This window comes from Mesoplodon densirostris, chromosome 1, assembly GCF_025265405.1.
Source record: "Mesoplodon densirostris isolate mMesDen1 chromosome 1, mMesDen1 primary haplotype, whole genome shotgun sequence".
In the NCBI taxonomy this organism is placed as follows: domain Eukaryota; kingdom Metazoa; phylum Chordata; class Mammalia; order Artiodactyla; family Ziphiidae; genus Mesoplodon; species Mesoplodon densirostris.
The window spans coordinates 174237411-174259172 of NC_082661.1; the positions used below are offsets into that span (position 1 = coordinate 174237411).

At 42.7% G+C, this 21762-nt stretch overlaps 1 pseudogene; it reads left to right on the top strand.

Annotated features, from left to right (window-relative positions):
* Positions 1 to 21762, top strand: part of LOC132488771 (uncharacterized) — a 56879-nt pseudogene that overhangs the window by 25571 nt on the left and 9546 nt on the right.

Genomic DNA, 21762 nt, shown 5'->3' on the forward strand with positions numbered 1-21762 from the left:
CAACAGTTCAGCCGAAATTAGGTTGGAGAGCGTTATGCGTAAACATGAATGCTCAGCTCGTCCTGAACTATACCCCTGGGATTCCAGACCTTGGAAACAATCCATTACCCCCACTCCCCAACAACCTCCCTGCGACTTCTTCCTTCTCCGTGTGAATTTTCCCACCGTAACTGCACTCATGCTTACTGTTAAGTGGCTCCCCTGTTCACGTGGCCCCACCCGCGTTCACCCGTGCATGTTACCCACGGGCCATCCTTTGTACCAAAGTGAGGATAACTAACTCACCCCCATAGTACATAAACTTCAAGGTGAGGATTCCAGTAACGCAGACTGATTGCACTAAATTTCTTACACTTCCTTTACAGCCCTTTCTGGAGATATTAGCCACACACTGGAAATCCAACTCCCTAGCGTATAGGGCCACAGGGCAGGGGATACCTACACACATATTTTCTTCAACTTACAAAGGGAAAATAGTCAACCTAGGACCACTGATTCAACATCTCTATTCCAAGAGGACAGAAATGTTCCCTAAGTTTTGCTGAAATAAAAAGAGCTTTAATGATCAAGTAAAAACCCTCCCACCCAATCAGACAAGATGGGTAGAGTCCTTGGAAATGACTACTAAGATTAATATCCTATTTCGTCTTCCTTGTTTTTTTTAATGGTTGAGAACTTAGACCAAGTGAAACAACCAAAAGGACAGTGCCTCTCTCAGATTCTAACAGAAAGGGCTGAATCCAAATCTACCCTTTAGAAAAACCATTACCTCCTCTGAAAGCAGCATGTATGAGGCCTAATGACCTGTCACAATGAAGGGTCAGTCTCTGATGTGGGGACAAACACCACTGGGTGATACAGAGTGAGTCACACAAACCCCTCCTCAAAAACGGTGTAGAAAATTTGACGATTCTTAAAATCATAAATTATAACTCAATTTCTGAAGATGGAAAGACTGATTTATCCCCAGGCCCCCTCATTCCCAAGGTGTGAGACCCTTTTACAGAACCCCTTGAGTTGGAGGGGACAAAGACGAGGAGGGCCCCTTGGGCCATTTCTGCAATCCTAGCCTTTCTCTGCAAGCCTATCACTCCTGTAAGTCTCATTTTAATCCAGCAGTGCCCACCCTCAGGAAATAAGCAGTGGATCACAGGGAGAAATTTAAGGAACTAAGATACAAGTGGCACTGGCCTTTAGGAGAAAGGAGCCTGGATTCTTCCAGTTCCCAAAATCCAGGCGAAAACGTAAAACCCTATTAAATATTTAGGACACTAAGCCATACAGCTCTGTACATCCCCAAGTGCAGAAACACCTGCATACATAACCAACATTTTTTGGGGGGGACTCATCCAATGTGATTTATGAAGAATGTTTTTTTTTTTTAAAGTTCATCAAATATACTGTGTCCGTAAATATCTACAGCACGGGAATAGCTTTTTCAGTCTTTTTAAAAAAAAAAAGCAAATGGGCTTATTCTGTATTTGAGATGATGATAAGAGTATAACAATCAGATAACCCAGGCATGGCCCTGGGTTCTCTTCTGGAGACAGGCATCTACAGACGGGTACAATCAAGCAACACACACTCAGGAGGAAATACTATCCCAATCACAGGGCTGAGAGAGCCTCACACTTGTCCATCCAGTGGCTCCATTCCCTAAAATCAGCAGTACAAAAGGGGAGAGAGTGCCTTACTCCAAAACGGCTCCAAATTGTCTACCCAGTGGCTAGGAACAATACTTAGAACCTCTTACCTTAACCCTCATACAGAGATTCTTAGATAAGAGGCTTATAATCCCCAACTTAGAGATGGGGCAACTGAGGTCCAAAGTGAATCAGGTCATATAAACTTTCAAGACAAAGGTCTCGGGGTGGATTCCGACCACAATCCAGGCCTCCTGCCCCCAAATGCCATGCTCTCTCCACTGCATCGTGCTGCTGTTTGAGTCAAAGAAACTATCAATATTTCTCAGGCTGCTTAGCTGCCTCCCATGCCTCAGATAAATTTTAAAACTAAGAGAGTAAATGGCAATGCAAATACTACTATTAGATATTTATTATGTTGCAAAGCTTGAAAACAGTCAAGAAAATGGAAAAGTTACTTTTTTCACTACACAAATTTGTTAATGGGTGGCATAATGGGGAGGCCTGTTTGCTACTGGTACAAACAGGTTTGGTACTCTGTGAAACGTCTACAAATTGCCTCTGCAAAGCATTATAGGTTGTCAGACTAATGTAGTTGAAGATAATTTGGCCTTTCAGTGAATTGAACCTCACAGCACGATTATACTCCACAACCAAGTAGAGTGTCACAATTATTCTTTCATGCTGAATTACCATATAATGTCATGAGTCTACCTGTCATAAGTCCTGTAGTCTAGTTTGAATTTTTTCCCCTAAATCTAAGGTTCATGGCAAAAAAATAATAATAATTTTTTTTGCTTCTAATGGAAATCTGATTGTTTTTATCAACAATAAATTTCATAGCAAATCAAGGGATATGCTTGGACAAACAATCCGATACTCAAGGTTAAAAAACACAAATAATAAATTGCTGGTGTGTCATGTTCAATTTTTACTATGGCATTACACTGCAATAACCATAACAGGATCTAAATTGTTGTCAGAACATTAAATAAACCCCCATACTTCACAAAGGCATCCTGTCTGAGTAATTCATACAACGGAAACAACTATCAAATTTTCCACTGTCCCACCGCTACACCATACATCAGTGCAATTTTATGTATTTGGACAATTCGTTGAATAAATTACTTCCATCCTGCCTGCTCTTGCCACTTCTGTTAAGAGTCATATCAGTTTTAATTGTCCTTCTGTCTATACGGAGCCATTGTTTTTCTGGCCTTTTCCTGTGTTATTTCCTGAGCACCGAAATAAACTACGAACACCCATGAGAGCTGGGCGCTAGGGACGTACAAGTGCCCGAAAGGGGTGTCCTGCTACATGACAGTGGCTGAATGTGTGTTTGGGAACATCACACTTCAGGGTGTTTGTGTGGGCACATGGTGTCTTTTCAACATCATAGCCCTAACTGAACGCTAAAGGTTCCCCCAAGCCCCACATTCTACGGTTTCCATTTGGTTGTTTATGTTCTTGGTTCCTTACCACGCTCAACCTGGTGCAGGAAACGGGCTCAGCCAGGGTTCAATGTCTCCGTTCCACGTATAGTCGGAATCCAGACTGAGTCCACACAGCTCACCAGCCAGTTCGTGGTCAACACCAAAAGCTGCTGCCCTTTGGTTTGTGGCTCCCAAGCAAGTGACAAGCCCACCTTTCCAGGCTGGCTATCTACCCTTCATGAATGCACAGAGGCTCATGCTGAAAATACAGCTGTAGAACAAGGAATACCATAATGGGCACAAATAAACTTTGTCTCTACGAGGTGGAGTTAATGACTTTCCATTGTGCTTCTCCACACCTTTAAGAGGGGACTAAATTGACACTGACCAAAGGGAAGCAGACCAATTGGATGCAACTCTGTTTCCTGAATAAGATCTTCTCAGGTTTGCCTACAGTTCAGCAATTTATTTCTATATGGCCAAAGTCGACCTCTCAGGTTGGATAATGGAAAGAAACAAGAGTAAAAGCTCCTAGGCACCCCAAACTAACTTGGCTGCCACTGTAAAAATTATTCCATCACCTATGTTACCATAGGGTAATAAATAACCACACACGTGAAATCTCACCAACCTGGCTATTTGAAGCCTGATGCTGCCAAAGAAACCATTTTATGCTGAGCTATTTTCCCTATTTCTAACAGGAAACACTCTCAGTGAACTACCTCCAAAACAGATCCACTGTATACTCAACACTGCCCTCCAATACAAAGTAGAGTTTGTGGTTCCGGTTGGCCTGGTTTGGCTTCTCAGGTTGGTGTAAGGAAAGGGAACCCCATTCAGAGAGGTTAGCCCTGGCCTTGGTCCCCCATGTTAACTCAGCAGCCTTGCTGGGCAGTAGAAAGTAACTCTTTATTTATAACCCCAAATGCAATAATAAACACAGAACTATGATTTACTCTGAACTTTCCTATTATTAAAACACTTTGTCTTATACTTTTATTGATTTACAATCTGTCCTACTTACTTTTTTAGCATCTGAAAACAATCAAGGCACAAAGCTGCAAAATGTTTGGACATTAATTGTTAGGAGGCAGCATTTTATTCCAGGCAAGGGGTTTGAGGCCTCGACAGCGATGCATTCTGGTACCAGAATGATTTATGGTCTTGTAGCAATAACGATGCACCAGGGCCATTAACATATTGGCAGGCCCTAGGATGGATTAGTGGCATTGATTATTTCATGGGCCACTGATACCCATTTGTTACAGGGAGCTCAAAGATAGCCTCTCCCGACTTCCGGGTAAGATGGCGGAAGAGTAAGACGCGGAGATCACCTTCCTCCCCACAGATACACCAGAAATACAGCTACACGTGGAACAACTCCTACAGAACACCTACTGAACGCTGGCAGAAGACCCCAGACCTCCCAAAAGGCAAGAAACTCCCCACATACCTGAGTAGGGCAAAGCAGAGAGATTCCCGCACAGAGGAGCGGTGCCGAGCGGCACTCACCAGCCCGAGAGGCTTGTCTGCTCCCCCGCCGGGGCGGGCGGCGCTGGAGCTGAGGCTCGGGCTTCCGTCAGAGCGCAGGGAGAGGACTGCAGCTGGCGGCGAGAACTCAGCCTGAAGGGGGCTAATGTGCCACAGCTAGCCGGGAGGGAGTCCGGGAAAACTCTGGAGCTGCCGAAGAGGCAGGAGACTTTTTCTTCCCTCTTGGTTTCCTGGTGCGCGAGGAGAGGGGATTAAGAGCGCCGCGTAAAGGAGCTCCAGAGACGGGCGCGAGTCGCGGCTGAAAGCGCGGAGCCCAGAGACGGGCGTGGGACGCTGGGGCTGCTGCTACCGCCGCCAAGAAGCCTGTGTGCGAGCGCAGGTCACTGTCCACACCGCCCTTCCGGGAGCCTGTGCAGCCTGCCACTGCCAGGGTCCCGGGATCCAGGGGCGGCTTCCCTGGGAGAACGCACGGCGCGCCTCGGGCTGGTGCAACGTCACGCCGACCTCTGCCGCTGCAGGCTCGCCCCGCACTCTGTGCCCCTCCCTCCCGCCCGGCCTGAGTGAGCCAGAGTCCCCGAAGAGGCTGCTCCTTTAACCCTGTCCTGTCTGAGTGAAGAACAGACGCCCTCCGGCGACCTACATGCAGAGGCGGGGCCAAATCCAAAGCTGAGACCCAGGAGCTGTGAGAACAAAGAAGAGAAAGGGAAACCTCTCCCAGCAGCCTCAGAAGCAGCGGATTAAAGCTCCACAATCAACTTCATGTACCCTGCATCTGTGGAATACATGAATAGAAAACAAATCATCCCAAGTTGAGGAGGCAGGAGTCAGTGCTGTGCCTCTGAGGTGGGAGAGCCAACTTCAGGACACTGGTCCACAAGAGACCTCCCAGCTCCACATAATATCAAACGGCGAAAATCTTCCAGAGATCTCCATCTCAACACCAGCACCCAGCTTCACTCAACGACCAGCAAGCTACAGTGCTGGACACCCTATGCCAAACAACTAGCAAGACAGGAACACAACGCCACCCATTAGCAGAGAGGCTGCCTCAAATCATAAAAAGTCCGCAAACACCCCAAAACACACCACCAGACGTGGACCTGCCCACCAGAAAGACAAGATCCAGACTTACCCACTAGAACACAGGCACTAGTCCCCTCCACCAGGAAGCCTACACAACCCACTAAACCAACCTTAGCCACTGGGGACAGACACCAAAAACAACGGGAACTACGAACCTGCAGCCTGCAAAAAGGAGACCCCAAACACAGTAACATAAGCAAAATGAGAAGACAGAAAAACACACAGCAGGAGAAGGAGCAAGATAAAAACCCACCAGACCTAACAAATGAAGAGGTAATAGGCAGTCTATCTGAAAAAGAATTCAGAATAATGATGGTAAAGATGATCCAAAATCTTGGAAATAGAATAGACAAAATGCAAGAAACAGTTAACAAGGACCTAGAAGAACTAAAGACGAATCAAGCATCGATTAAAAACACAATAAATGAAATAAAAATTACTCTAGATGGGATCAATAGCAGAATAACTGAGGCAGAAGAACGGATAAGTGAGGTGGAAGATAAAATAGTGGAAATAACTGCTGCACAGCAAAATAAAGAAAAAAGAATGAAAAGAACAGAGGACAGTCTCAGAGACCTCTGGGACAACATTAAACGCACCAACATTCGAATTATAGGGGTTCCAGAAGAAGAAGAGAAAAAGAAAGGGACTGAGAAAATATTTGAAGAGATTATAGTTGAAAACTTCCCTAATATGGGAAAGGAAATAGTTAATCAAGTCCAGGAGGCACAGAGAGTCCCATACAGAATAAATCCAAGGAGAAATACACCAAGACACATATTAATCAAACTGTCAAAAATTAAACACAAAGAAATCATATTAAAAGCAGCAAGGCAAAAACAACAAATAACACACAAGGGAATCCCCATCAGGATAACAGCTGATCTCTCAGCAGAAACTCTACAAGCCAGAAGGGAGTGGCAGGACATACTTAAAGTGATGAAGGAGAAAAACCTGCAACCAAGATTACTCTACCCAGCAAGGATCTCATTCAGATTTGATGGAGAAATTAAAACCTTTACAGACAAGCAAAAGCTGAGAGAGTTCAGCACCACCAAACCAGCTTTACAACAAATGCTAAAGGAGCTTCTCTAGGCAAGAAACACAACAGAAGGAAAAGACCTACAATAACGAACCCAAAACAATTAAGAAAATGGGAATAGGAACATACATATCAATAATTACCTTAAATGTAAATGGACTAAATGCTCCCACCAAAAGACACAGACTGGCTGAATGGATACAAAAACAAGACCCATATATATGCTGTCTACAAGAGACCCACTTCAGACCTAGAGACACATACAGACTGAAAGTAAGGGGATGGAAAAAGATATTCCATGCAAATGGAAACCAAAAGAAAGCTGGAGTAGCAATTCTCATATCAGACAAAATAGACTTTAAAATAAAGACTACTAGAAGAGACAAAGAAGGACACTACATAATGATCAAGGGATCAATCCAAGAAGAAGATATAACAATTGTAAATATTTATGCACCAAACATAGGAGCACCTCAATACATAAGGGAAATATTAACAGCCATAAAAGGAGAAATCGACAGTAACACAATCATAGTAGGGGACTTTAACACCCCACTTTCACCAATGGACAGGTCATCCAAAATGAAAATAAATAAGGAAACACAAGCTTTAAATGATACATTAAACAAGATGGACTTAATTGATATTTATAGGACATTCCATCCAAAAACAACAGAATACACATTTTTCTCAAGTGCTCATGGAACATTCTCCAGGATAGATCATATCCTGGGTCACAAATCAAGCCTTGGTAAATTTAAGAAAATTGAAATTGTATCAAGTATCTTTTCTGACCACAATGCTATGAGACTAGATATCAATTACAGGAAAAGAGCTGTAAAACATACAAACACATGGAGGCTAAACAATACACTACTTAATAACGAAGTGATCACTGAAGAAATCAAAGAGGAAATTAAAAAATACCTAGAAACAAATGACAATGGAGACACGACGACCCAAAACCTATGGGATGCAGCAAAAGCAGTTCTAAGAGGGAAGTTTATGGCAATACAATCCCACCTTAAGAAACAGGAAATATCTCGAATAAACAACCTAACCTTGCACCTAAAGCAATTAGAGAAAGAAGAACAAAAACATCCCAAAGTTAGCAGAAGGAAAGAAATCATAAAAATCAGATCAGAAATAAATGAAAAAGAAATGAAGGAAACGATAGCAAAGATCAATAAAACTAAAAGCTGGTTCTTTGAGAAGATAAACAAAATTGATAAACCATTAGCCAGACTCATCAAGAAAAAAAGGGAGAAGACTCAAATCAATAGAATTAGAAATGAAAAAGGAGAAGTAACAACTGACACTGCAGAAATACAAAAGATCATGAGAGATTACTATAAGCAACTCTATGCCAATAAAATGGACAACCTGGAAGAAATGGACAAATTCTTAGAAATGCACAACCTGCCAAGACTGAATCAGGAAGAAATAGAAAATATGAACAGACCAATCACAAGCACTGAAATTGAAACTGTGATTAAAAATCTTCCAACAAACAAAAGCCCAGGACCAGATGGCTTCACAGGCGAATTCTATCAAACATTTAGAGAAGAGCTAACACCTATCCTTCTCAAACTCTTCCAAAATATAGCAGAGGGAGGAACACTCCCAAACTCATTCTACGAGGCCACCATCACCTTGATACCAAAACCAGACAAGGATGTCACAAAGAAAGAAAACTACAGGCCAATATCACTGATGAACATAGATGCAAAAATCCTCAACAAAATACTAGCAAACAGAATCCAACAGCACATTAAAAGGATCATACACCATGATCAAGTGGGGTTTATTCCAGGAATGCAAGGATTCTTCAATATACGCAAATCAATCAATGTGATACACCATATTAACAAACTGAAGGAGAAAAACCATATGATCATCTCAATAGATGCAGAGAAAGCTTTTGACAAAATTCAGCATCCATTTATGATAAAAACCCTGCAGAAAGTAGGCATAGAGGGAACTTTCCTCAACATAATAAAGGCCATATATGACAAACCCACAGCCAGCATCGTCCTCAATGGTGAAAAACTGAAACCATTTCCACTAAGATCAGGAACAAGACAAGGTTGCCCACTCTCACCACTCTTATTCAACATAGTTTTGGAAGTTTTAGCCACAGCAATCAGAGAAGAAAAGGAAATAAAAGGAATCCAAATGGGAAAAGAAGAAGTAAAGCTGTCACTGTTTGCAGATGACATGATACTATACATAGAGAATCCTAAAGATGCTACCAGAAAACTACTAGAGCTAATCAATGAATTTGGTAAAGTTGCAGGATACAAAATTAATGCACAGAAATCTCTGGCATTCCTATATACTAATGATGAAAAATCTGAAAGTGAAATCAAGGAAACACTCCCATTTACCATTGCAACAAAAAGAATAAAATATCTAGGAATAAACCTACCTAAGGAGACAAAAGACCTGTATGCAGAAAATTATAAGACACTGATGAAAGAAATTAAAGATGATACAAATAGATGGAGAGATGTACCATGTTCTTGGATTGGAAGAATCAACATTGTGAAAATGACTCTACTACCCAAAACAATCTACAGATTCAATGCAATACCTATCAAACTACCAATGGCATTTTTCACAGAACTAGAACAAAAAATTTCACAATTTGTATGGAAACACAAAAGACCCCGAATAGCCAAAGCAATCTTGAGAACGAAAAACGGAGCTGGAGGAATCAGGCTCCCTGACTTCAGACTATACTACAAAGCTACAGTAATCAAGACAGTATGGTACTGGCACAAAAACAGAAATATAGATCAATGGAACAGGATAGAAAGCCCAGAGATAAACCCACGGACATATGGTCACCTTATCTTTGATAAAGGAGGCAGGAATGTACAGTGGAGAAAGGACAGTCTCTTCAATAAGTGGTGCTGGGAAAACTGGACAGGGACATGTAAAAGTATGAGATTAGATCACTCCCTAACACCATACACAAAAATTAGCTCAAAATGGATTAAAGACCTAAATGTAAGGCCAGACACTATCAAACTCCTAGAGGAAAACATAGGCAGAACACTCTATGACATAAATCACAGCAAGATCCTTTTTGACCCACCTCCTAGAGAAATGGAAATAAAGACAAAAATAAACACATGGGACCTAATGAAACTTAAAAGCTTTTGCACAGCAAAGGAAACCATAAACAAGACCAAAAGACAACCCTCAGAATGGGAGAAAATATTTGCAAATGAAGCAACTGACAAAGGATTAATCTCCAAAATTTATAAGCAGCTCATGCAGCTCAATAGCAAAAAAACAAACAACCCAATCCAAAAATGGGCAGAAGACCTAAATAGACATTTCTCCACAGAAGATATACAGACAGCCAACAAACACATGAAAGGATGCTCAACATCTTTACTCATTAGAGAAATGCAAATCAAAACTACAATGAGATATCATCTCACACCAGTCAGAATGGCCATCATCAAAAAATCTAGAGACAATAAATGCTGGAGAGGGTGTGGAAAAAAGGGAACACTCTTGCACTGCTGGTGGGAATGTGAATTGGTACAGCCACTATGGAGAACGGTATGGAGGTTCCTTAAAAAACTACAAATAGAACTACCATATGACCCAGCAATCCCACTACTGGGCATATACCCTGAGAAAACCATAATTCAAAAAGAGACATGTACCAAAATGTTCATAGCAGCCCTATTTACAATAGCCCGGAGATGGAAACAACCTAAGTGTCCATCATCGGATGAATGGATAAAGAAGATGTGGCACATATATACAATGGAATATTACTCAGCCATAAAAAGAAATGAAATTGAGCTATTTGTAATGAGGTGGATGGACCTAGAGTCTGTCATACAGAGTGAAGTAAGTCAGGAAGAGAAAGACAAATACTGTATGCTGACACATATATATGGAATTTAAGAAAAAAATGTCATCAAGAACATAGGGGTAAGACAGGAATAAAGACACAGACCTACTAGAGCATGGACTTGAGGATATGGGGAGGGGGAAGGGTAAGCTGTGACAAAGTGAAAGAGCGGCATGGACATATATACACTACCAAACGTAAGGTAGATAGCTAGTGGGAAGCAGCTGCATAGCACAGGGAGATCAGCTCGGTTCTTTCTGACCGCCTGGAGGGGTGGGATAGGGAGGGTGGGAGGGAGACGCAAAAGGGAGGGGATATGGGAACATATGTATATGTATAACTGATTAAATTTGTAAAAAAAAAAAAAAAGAAAATAACCACACCTTTCAGGAACACTGGCTCTGAACTGACACTAATTTTACGAGACCCAAAACATCACTGTGGCCTTCCAGTCAGAGTAGGGGCTTATGGAGGTCAGGTGATCAATGGAATTTTAGCTCAGGTTCATCTCACAGTGCGTCCAGTGGGTCCCTGAACCCATATTGTGGCTGTTTTCTCTGTTCCAGAATGCATAATTGGGAGAGACATACTGAGCAGCTGGCAGAATCCCTGCAGTGGTTTTCTGACCTGTTGAGGCAGGGCTATTATGGTGGGAAAGGGCAAGTGGAACCATTAGAATTGCCTCTACCTAGGAAAATAGTAAATAAAAGCAATGCCACATCCCTGGAGGGACTGCAGAGATTATCCAAAGATAACTCTTCTCCTTTTGAGAAACAGCTCTTGGCCTGCTACTGGGCCTTGGTGGAGACTGAACACATGACCCAGGGCCACTGAGTTATCATGCAACCTGAGCTGCCTGTTACGAACTGTGTGTTATCTGACTCACCCAGTGTGCACAGCAACTTTCCATCATCAAGTGGATCTGGTACATATACATATGTGATCAGGCCCTAGCAGCCCTAAAGGCACAAATAAGTTACATTAAGAAGTGACCCAAATGCCCATGGCCCCCACTCCTGCTACACAGCCTTTTCTCTCCCAGGCTGCACCTGTGGACTCATGGGGAGTTCCCTATGATCAGCTGACAGAGGAGACGACTTGGGCTTGGTTTACAGACGGTCACTACCTAAAAGCGAGCAGCTGCAGCATTACCAGCCCCCACCCCTCAAGGCCATCGCTGGAGGACACTGGCGAAGAAAAAGTCTCCAGTGGGCAGAACTTCGGGCAGCGCACCTGGTTGTTCACTTTGCTTGGAAGAAGAAATGGCCAAACATGAAATTATATACCAATTCATGGGCTGCGGCCAGTGGTTTGGCTGGATGGTCGGGAGCTTGGAAAGAACATAACTGGAAAACTGGTGACGAAGAAATTTGGGTATGTAGACAGACCTCTCTGAATGGGCAAAAGACGTGAAAATATTTGTGTCCCATGTGAATGTTCACCAGAGAGTGTCCTCAACGGAGGAGGACTTTAATAACCAAATGGATAGGATAATAGATTTTGTCGATGCCAGTCCGTCTCTTTCCCCAGTTACCATGTCAACACCCCGTGGGCTCATGAGCAGCAGCACTGTGGTGGCCAGGATGGAGATTCTGCATGCACTCAGCAGCATGGACTTCCACTCGCCAAGGCCAGTGTGGCAAACTGCCAGCAGCAGAGACCAGTACTGAGTCCCCAGTATGGCACCGTTCCCCAGGGTGATCAGCCAGCTACCTGTTGGCAGATTAATTACACTGGACTATTTTCACCATGGAAGAGAACAGTGTTTTGTCCTTACTGGAATTGATGCTTACTCTGGATACAGATGTGCCTTCCCTGCATACAATGCTTCTGCCAAAAGCACTATCCATCGACTTTGAAAATGCTTTATCCACTGCCATGGTATTCCACACGGTAACGCTTCTGACGAAGGAACTCACTTCACAGCAAAAAGAAGTGGGGCAGTGAGCCCGTGCTCAAGGAGTTCATTGGCCTTACCATGTCCCCCACTATCCTGAAGCAACTGGATTAACAGCAGAGTGGATGGCCCTTTGAAGGCTCAGTTTCAGTGCCAGCTAGGTGACAATACCTTGTAAGGCTGGGGCAAGGTTCTCCAGAAGGTGGCATATACTCTAAATCAGCATCCAATATACGGTGCTGTTCCTCTCATAGCCCCAGGATTCAGAGAACCAGGAATAAAGGGGTTGGAAATGGGAGTGGCACCATTCAATATTACCCGCAATAATCTACTAGCAAAATTTTTGTTTCCTGTTTCCACAACATTATGCTCTGCTGGCCTCAAGAGGAATGCTTCCACCAGGAGACACGACTCCACTGAATTATAAGTTCAGGCTGCCACCTGGACACTTTGGGCTCCTCACGCCTCTGAATCGACAGGCAAAGAAGAGAGTAACAGTGTTGGCCAGGGTGACTAATCCTGACTACCAAGGGGAAACTGGATGACTACTTCACAATGGAGGCAAGGAAGAATATCTGTGGACTACAGGAGGTTCCCTAGGGCGTCTCTTAGTATTACCATGCCCTGTGATTATGGTAAATGGAAAACTAAAACAACCCAATCTAGTCAGGACCACTAAGGCCCGGACCCTTCAGGAATGAAGGTTTGGGTCATCCCCCAGGTAAAAAGAATACACAACAGGTAGTAGAAGAACGCAGTTATAAATACCTGTTACAACTACGTGACTGGCTGCAGAAATGAGGACAGTAATTGTAATGAGTATCTCCTCCTTATTCTGTTATGAATATATAATGTATATATACATCTATTAAGTAAAAAAAAAAAAAAAAAAAAAAAAAAAAAAAAAAAAAAAAAGATAGCCTCTCCCTAACTGAAATCTTTTTATGAGCAGACAGCATTTTAAGTATTAGGAACCTGGGATTTGGGCCATTTTTTATAATCTTGCTGTCACCTCACCTTAGTATGCAACCACAAAAAAAAAAACTGTCAAAAAAATTAAAGTTCATTCTTCACCCCCAGCCTTAATTCCTCAACTCATCATAACCATGTCTTCTTTAAAAATTAATGATTGCCAGCATTTAGCCACTGGTTGTTGCTGTGAAGATCTATGCAAAAATCAAGGATCCCTATAGAGTGTGTGATATATGGAATACTCTTTATTACTACAATAAAACTTACTGACATTTCAATACTTCTGCAAATAGCATTATAGTATCAATCTTCTGAATTAGGTTGAAAATTAAGTTGTAAATTAAAAGAAAGTGTACTTTGGAATACAACATGATATGTCACCTAGAAAAGGACCTTTGTGAATAACTGAGCTGGGGAACAGAGATGAGCCCAGTTCTGCTCGCATTCTAAAGATTCAACCAGAAACCCTGATACTCCATCACTAGGGACATTTTCTTTCATTGTAAAAAGTCAAGGGATTTGACAACAGCCTTTTATGAATACAATGAAACACCAGATGTCAATACATTTTTCTCCTTTGCCATATTCTTCCCATAAATTTCAAATAGGGTACATGTAGAGTAATATATGCCTTCTAAAATGCACAGAAATTACACATACATGATCCTTCTAATATGTATATACACATATAAAAACTATTTCCTTCTCTGTGTCACCAAATACAGAATTACCCCCATCTGCCCCCACTCCCAGCCTAGTCCTCAAAGATGCTCAGAGCAGACAGCTATCCAGGGCACTGAATGACAATTCCCAAAGCTTGGATGGCTTTGAAACTATTAGGTTCAAAAGGCTAATGTCACATGCTGTAAATTACAAATAGCCTCAGATCGGAGCCAACACAAAATGACTATGCCAAAGACTATGGACTTTCAAATATGTATTTGTTGAAAAGTCAAATGCCTTAAATCACTTCAACCTATCTTCCATAGCATTCTCTATACCCACAATATGAAACAGCCCAGTTAAAGCAGGGCCATTATAGTGACTGAAAACGTCTTGATGAAAATCCAGACTTAACTCCTGCCCACGATGACTACCCCACGGTTTCTCATGCTTCCGGGACAGCCTCTCTGGACTGCAAGGTCTTGCAGATGGGTGTCTATTTCTCTTAGACCCCACTGTCCCCACCTCCACAACTTCAGAGGTCTACACACACTGGGCCAGGGGAAGTAAAGAGGTTTCATCTCAGGAGCCGACCCTACTCCCCTGGTAGTGGTAGGCTGTGATGAGAAGGATTCTGAGGCAGAGTTTGGGCGCAAGAGGAAAAGACACCACATAATTAATTAGCCACATGGTCTGAGAGCACAGGAGTGGGAGAGGTGGTCCAAATGCTCATTAACTAATGACTCTGGATTCAGAAGTCAACACACTATCCTTAACTAACATGAGGACCATTCAGTTAAGCTGAATAAAAACTCATCCTTGGAGAGGATTTTCAAGAAAACAAAGGCATCTTCTCCAAGAAAGGTTTAACCATGGATCAAAGGTCTTTTCAGAATTGAGAAGTATCATAAGACCTAATCCAAGTCTTTTATTTCAAGGATGGAAAAACCAAGACATGTTGTTAAGTGACTCACAGAAGGTCACACAACGACTGGTGGAGAAACTAAACCCTAGGTTTCCTGCACTCACACCCTCTCCACTACACCAAATGCTTCCTTTTTGTGCCCTCTTATTCACTGCTTATTTTTCCTTCCTTCCCATGTGCAAAAAATCATATTTTACTAAGGTTTCATGTACTGTTGCAGACTTCTCAAACTTCATATTATATGATGAGACATAAACTCAATCTATATTACTGCAAATTTAAGAAAACAATCTTGGAGTATGATATATGGTAATTGAGGGTTAAGTAGAAAACAACACAAGGAATTTGCCACTTTCCATGTTAAATTTTGAATTTTATTTTAAATAGGGAAGAAAGACATTGTAAACATGTATTTGAGATGCACAGAGGAGTTCTGAGCTTCAGCTCTAATATAAGAGGCCTTTATATAAACCCCCCTACTTTAAAATATACAGAGAAAAGAACCCCCCTTGCAGAACCCTTAAATGATCTCCTATCATATCCAGCTTATAAATTAATTGGGAAAGTGTACCTTCCATTTCCCAGGGAAATTTAAGTTCTAAAAGACTCTTTACATATAGAACCCACAGGCTACCCACTCAGACTGAGTGGATTACGGCCTTCCCAGGATAACGAGGCGATGGAATCAGACTAAAGGGTATCACCTTCATTACCTCATCCGGCAATCCAAAAACACTGTACACAAGCCCACTTTTTCCCCTCAACATCCAGAAACAGATTCTCATAAAGGTTCAGACTCCCTGCCTCCAGGGCGAATAATACATGACCTCCGGTAAGAGAACGAGCTTTTTGTCCATTTAAAAGTTAAGAAGTAAATCCCTTCTGAAGAAATACTCCACAACATGGAAACAATGCTGAGTCTCACCACTACAAAACCTAACAAGTGAACGGAGTTCCCCTGCAGGACCGGCTTAATTTGAACATGCTGCAATGTCAATGTTTTTCTTTTTTCACTTGCTGGTTAAAATGGAGAGGAGCTGGCTACCTTCTCAGATAAAACCACCCCTGTACACCAGAAGAGTATCCTTCAAGCTGCTCTTATTTAGGTAGATAATGCCAACCCCATAAAGCTTTTCAGATACATCATTTCACAAATTATTGTTATCTCTACAGTTTCTCTGGACTTTAGCCAAATTTCCTACATCCTTCTTAAACCCAGCGGACCAGACGACATTACAGGGCTGGGTGTTAATTGAAGAACAGCTTAACCGTTTGGACATGTTATGCATCTATTACCCAATTGTCAATCTTGTAGTGTTTGTTGTATGACCTCATCTTTGGGGAAACGAATGTCAAATGAAAATTTATCCTCATCTATTTCTCTTTTTATTCTCTTAGGGCTCTTTCTGATGATCTGTTAACCTCCTTCACTTTATTCCACAAGCTCAAGTCAGTCACATAACCAAAATTAACAACCAAGACCCAGGATGGGAGCAAATGGTTACTGACGGAGATGTTTGTCCTCTCTGAAACATTTATCCTTTTTGTCTGCAACCAGCACTCATCAACATGACTGTTGATGTGGCTACAGTAACAAAGACCACACAATGATGGAAGTGATTCTCAGCATTGATCATTCTCATGTTTCTAAATTCCACTTCTAACTTTGTGTATATTTTTACTAAACACCTACTGCTCTACTTTTACCCCAAAACCTTATTAAGTCACCTAAGACACTGGAAGTTTTGGAAAAGACTAGCGTGGAATTTTGTCCTATTTTTGATGGAGAACCAAACAAGGCTTATGACAGGTGCTTAGCAAATTACACGTAGACTAAATAAGCACATAATGGTGCACTGCAAGACTGTTCTTGACTTTTCACCCTCGCTGTACCTATGCCCTCTGCCAAGTGATTCTGCCACACAAGACTTCACGAGGTGACTGAAGTGACTGACACTGGGCCAGTTCTGAGTCTAAGCCTTATGGCATCCCATATTTCCTCTGTGAGCCTCTGATGTCTGAAATCAGAGAAAGTCCACTGGTTCCAGACAAAACAGACACATGGAGGAGAGCAGCCCAACCAGTGTGCAGACCTGTAACAAGATGCAGAGCTTCCCCAGCACATCTGGAACCTTGGGGTATGGTAATAACAGCTCATCACTGAATGCCCCTAGCTGTTGGATGATCTGTCGAGAGCAGCATTGTTGTACCAACAGCTGATATGCAATAAATGGTGTAGACGTGGTTGCAGGGTCAGGTTTGACCACCTTGAGTAAAACTGTCCTTTCATACAGGTAAACATCTTAATTACAATGTATTCTTTTTTCTTTTTTTGCGGTACGCGGGCCTCTCACTGTTGTGGCCTCTCCCGTTGCAAAGCACAGGCTCCGGACGCGCAGGCCCAGAGGCCACGGCTCACGGGCCCAGCCGCTCCACAGCACGTGGGATCCTCCCGGACCGGGGCACGAACCCACATCCCCCGCATCGGCAGGCGGACTCTCAACCACTGCGCCACCAGGGAAGCCCTACAATGTATTCTTTTAAGTTCATTTAACACATCCTCTAAGAATCTCTCCTTCACTAGCTGAGGACTGCATTTTGAAACAATAAAATATTTAAAAATCGAAAAATTAATTTTTTGTCCAATAAGCAGGATGAACCTTGACCCCCACATACCTGAACTACTGACGTTTTACTCAGAGGTCAGAACACACATGTGGGGGAACTCAATGATGAAGGAAGGACACTTCCATCATCCTCATCAGAGGAATTGCTAGCAGGTGCCCATTTCCATCAACACTCTTCCCTCTGCTGGTCCTTAGGATGAACATATGTTCTCTGCTTGGAAGGGCAGGATGGCAACCTCTGCAGGTTCTGCAGGGAGACTGAACAGTGAACTGAAGTTGTCTGGCTGGATTAACATGATGAGACACCTCCAGCCACCCATCACCCTCCTTGCCTCCTGGCCCACAGACATCATGAAAAGAGGACATGAAAGCAGGGCATCCACACAAGAGGCCAACTGCAGCAGGGAATTCTATCCCAAAAGCACCTTGATGTGCCACCAAGGTAGCCTCTCAGCATGGCAGTAAGAGCCACTGCCATTAAAGGCGTGTTTCCATTTTACGTGCTCAGGCCTTCTGCGGCAGGATCCCACGATTCCCCAGGAAGCTTGATTTACCATCCCGTCGCCCTGTTTTTATAGGGCTTGACTCTGCAAATGGAACTGATGGAGAACCTCAACCTTGAGTCACCGAGTCCTCGGGTGTAACTGCAGATTTACACTGCCTACCGAGCTATTCTGTCACACTCGTGTCTTCTCAACGCGTCCCTGGAGGGGACTCCCTAAGGCTTCAGCTGAGCTCCATCAGCTGCTCCCCCAAGCCCACCCCAAAAAAGGATTCTCCTCCCCTGAGTCCACTTTCCCTACCCCGTAGCTCTCGATCCAGGAAGCCCCGTAAGGATCCGATGACTGCTGGTGGGGATGAGGCAGTCACGTGTGGGAAAGCTCACCTGTGGGGTGGCTGACAATATACTATGGGAGAAGGAAGAGGGGCTGAGGAAGGGGAGAAAGAAAAAGTGTCTTCGGAGTCATGTTGGTGAGATTTTTCACAGCTAATCACACACAAGATGGATTCACTGCTCACCGTGCTCTGCTCACTCATTTTTCATATCGTATTTTTCACTGGCCCATCAGCCTGTCCCACCAAGGTCAAATGAAGGGAATGAGAGTACGCACGCCACACAGAGATTTATGATAAGTGGAGTCACTCACCTTTTATGTGGAGCCAATGAGCTCGTGAAATCACCATTTATGAAGATGGACCTGAGGATTAGTCACATGAGCAGACAGACGGCAGGGGGTGCGGACCTCGGTCCAAACAGCACCGCAGAGCACCCGTGCTCCCCTTTCCCTGTGCACGGAAAACAGAGGGAGGCCACCCACTAGCTCGAACCTAGGCGTAGGCAAGACTTTTAACCCATGTCAGAGTCGAAGCGCCACCTCTGTCCCATGTTACACGGAGAGCTGGAGAAGGTCTTTCAGACAAGGTAACATTTGAACAGATCTTAAATGAAGTGCATTGGACAAAGAACTGTTTCAAGATCTTTATCATACCTTTCAGGACACTTTAGGTTGCCAGTCACAGAATAGGAAACTAAAAAAATAGCTTAAACAATAAGGGTTTATTATATAACATCAAAAGAAATCCAAAGTAAGATGCTTTCCAAGGTTAATTCACCAGTTCATGATATCACAAAGGACCCAAGTGCTTTCCATCTTTTTGCTCTGCCGTCCTCAATGCAAAACCTCCCCTCATGGGTGAAAGATGGCTGCTGCAGTTCCTGGCATCACATGTAGACACAATCACAATCTCCCTTTACCACTGCCCATAAGAGGATCACATGCCCATGCCCAAACCAATCACAGAAAAGGGGAAAAGAGTTGCTATGACTGGCTTAAATCAATCATGGTTCACTCTGAGACTGGGGACGAAGTACTTCCCATGACAGAAAGGTCAAGAAGTTCCTTCAATGATATGAAGGGTTATTTAACTACGTGAACAGGGCTCAGAGAACAAGTACAAAGGAGGACTAAGGTGGTTACTGGGGAGGCAACCAATCTGTCTGCCCCAGAATAGATTCCATTTCTACTACAGGATTTTGTACTGACTGTTCCCTCTACTTTTCCCACTATCTTCATGCCTTCCTTCCTCACATCACTGAGGTCTCTGCTCAAATGTTAAGTTATGCAAGAGACCTTCTCTGCCCACTCCATCTCATCATCCTCTACTCTCCAGTTTTCTACATAGCTCTTAGCCGTGCCGTATGTGTGTATACATGTATTTCTTTACCATCTGCCTTTCCCCTCTAAAATATAAGCTCCTTGAGGCACATAATAGACACTCAGGTATTTGTGGAATGAATAAAAAAATGGAATTCATTGGTACATCCCACATTAGTCTTACTTCTCTACTCTGTTTGCCATGCTAGCGAAATGTACCCCCTTACTCTTCTCTATTTCCCTGCCCCCATCTTTTTGCTCATGCTGTCACCCTCCTGGAATGCTCTCCCCACTTTTCCTCTGTTTATTTAAATCCTGTCTTCAAGGATCAGCTCAAATTCCACTTCTCTCATGAAGCCTGATCTGATGATCCAAACCTCACATGATCTCCTAACAGTAGTAATTTCAATTTGCCAAATTCACGTTACTCTTTTCCACTGTGTTTTCCCTGAACCCAAACTAGAGCTCTAAGTACTCTTAAGTCTTGACTCACTCAACACTCTTTTTTTTTTCTTTTATAATTGAAGAAGCCAAGTTCCAGAATTGTTTTGACCTCCCCAATAATGGAGCAGTGGAACATGTACTAGTATAGACAGTCCCTATTTGGTAATTCACCAGTACTAAGAAGTTCATAGCAGAACATTCTCCAATGGGAAATTTCTGACACTTGCTACATGACTGGGCATTTGGGGAAAATGAATGGCAAATGAATATGAAACTCTCTGCTAATAAGCACAAACAGATCACTCTGTCACACCCCAGAAAGTTGAATAAAGCTCAGCTGAATAAGATCAAGCCTCCTCATCCTTCTTCTCCCATGGGTCTGAGCTCACTGATAGAACTGAGCTTGACAGTGGGGCTGCCAGTAAAGGGGAAATAAAAAATGCCAGGGGACAGAGAACTGTGAAGGATGTCAGCCACTTGACACTGCTGAGCCTTGGTGTCCTCATTTATGAGAGGAATAGAGTTAGACTAGTTCAACTATCTTGCTTTAAAAACAAAAAAAGCTGATGCAAAACCTTAAAAGTGGAGCAACTCTGATTGTAGTAGGTAGTGCTGAGATCCTCACCCTCCGAGCCTCTTGCTTATCCCCAGCAATGGTACCCTCACTATTGGTGGTTTAATATTTGGAGATGTCTCTTCTAGCATTGAGATATGACAGTTCTAAAGTAGATGATCATGATACTAACAGTACTAATAACATTGAAATACTGCAGTGGCTTAATGAACAATTTATACTCCCTCAGGCTCTAGGAAAAAGCCATTCATATAGGGCAGACACTGGTCTTCTGAAACCATAATAAATCAAGTGTTCATAAACCAGGAGTGGATGGACAGATGGATGGATAGATGAGAGGGAGGAAGAAAAGGCAACTTAACTTTAAAAAATAATAATCAAATTGTCATCGATTGCAAATTAGATCAAAGTTCATCACAGTTATAGGGGGGAAAGCAGCCTACATGCCCAACTATCAGAGACTTGCAAAGAAAACTTGACCAAATACCCTGTGCCTCCAATAACCAGAATGTTTCAGAAGAATTATTAATAACATGAGAATATGCTCAAAATACATATTGATACACGCAAAAGTTGCAAAAATTATGAAATGATCCTAGTTTTCCAAAATGTAATTTGTATGGTTTTTTCTAAAAAGGTTGCAACGGGTACAACAAAATATGAACAATGGTTAATTTCTGGGTGGTGGAATTACAGATAATTTTTTTCTTCCGAATTATTTTTTCAAACTCCCTACAGTCAACGTATATTGTATGTAGAACTACGGGGAAAAAAAGGTTGAAATAAATTGAGAGGTATAAGACAAAAGTGAATGAACCTTCTTTTGTTTATTACTCATCCAACTCAAAGGTTCAAAAGTCCAGGATATCTGAAGGGATGCATCAGAAATATCCAAATGGACTGCAAAGGGACACAGAGGGGAAAGGTATAAT